Source organism: Numida meleagris, unplaced genomic scaffold (assembly GCF_002078875.1).
Source record: "Numida meleagris isolate 19003 breed g44 Domestic line unplaced genomic scaffold, NumMel1.0 unplaced_Scaffold461, whole genome shotgun sequence".
NCBI lineage: Eukaryota > Metazoa > Chordata > Aves > Galliformes > Numididae > Numida > Numida meleagris.
This window is the reverse complement of record NW_018364677.1, coordinates 1-1,426: the sequence shown is the minus strand read 5'-3', so window position 1 is coordinate 1,426 and position 1,426 is coordinate 1.

Sequence of the window (1,426 nt, the reverse complement as noted above, 5' to 3'; positions counted from 1 at the left end):
CCAAATCCCACCACCCCATGGAGACCCACCACCCCAACATCTCACCACCCCATGGGATCCCACCACCCCAAATCCCACCACCTCATGGAGATCCACCACCCCAGCATCTCACCACCCCATGGGATCCCACCACCCCATGGGACCCACGACCCCAGCATCTCACCACCCCATGGAGACCCACCACGCCAAATCCCACCACCCCATGGAGACCCACAACCCCAACATCTCACCACCCCATGGGATCCCACCACCCCAAATCCACCACCCCATGGAGACCCACCACCCCAAATCCCACCACCCCATGGAGACCCACAACCCCAACATCTCACCACCCCATGGGATCCCACCACCCCATGGGATCCCACCACCCCATGGAGACCCACCACCCCAGCATCTCACCACCCCATGGGATCCCACCACCCCATGGAGACCCATCACCCCCACATCTCCCCACCCCATGGGATCCCACCACCCCAATACCTCACCACCCCAAATCCCACCACCCCATGGGATCCCACCATCCCAAATCCCACCACCCCTGGGAGACCCACCACCCCACCACCCCATGAGATCCCACCACCCCATGGGACCTCCAACCCTATAGGAACCCCCCACCCCATGGAGACCAACCACCACCCCATGGATACCACCACCCCATGGGATCCCACCACCCCAAATCCCACCACCCCATGGAGACCCATCACCCCAACATCTCACCACCCCATGGGATCCCACCACCCCATGGAGTCCCACCACCCCATGGGACCCACCACCCCAAATCCCACCACCCCACAGAGACCCACCACCCCAGTACCCCACCACGCCAAATCCCACCACCCCATGGAGACCCACCACCCCAGCATCTCACCACCCCATGGGATCCCACCACCCCAAATCCCACCACCCCATGGAGACCCATCACCCCAACATCTCACCACCCCATGGAGACCCACAACCCCAGCATCTCACCACCCCATGGGATCCCACCACCCCAAATCCCACCACCCCATGGGATCCCACCACCCCAAATTCCAGCACCTCATGGGATCTCACCACCCCAAATCCCACCACCCCATGGAGACCCATCACCCCAACATCCCACCACCCCATGGAGACCCACCACCCCAGCATCTCACCACCCCATGGGATCCCACCACCCCAAATCCCACCACCCCATGGGATCCCACCACCCCATAGAGACCCATCACCCCAACATCCCACCACCCTATGGAGACCACCACCCCAGCATCTCACCACCCCAGGGTACCCCACCACCCCATGGGATCCACCACTCCATGGAGACCCATCACCCCAACATCTCAGAACCCCATGGGATCCCACCACCCCATGGGATCCCACCACCCCATGGGATCCCACCACCCCAGTTCCCCACCACCCCATGGAGACCCACCACCCCAACATCTCA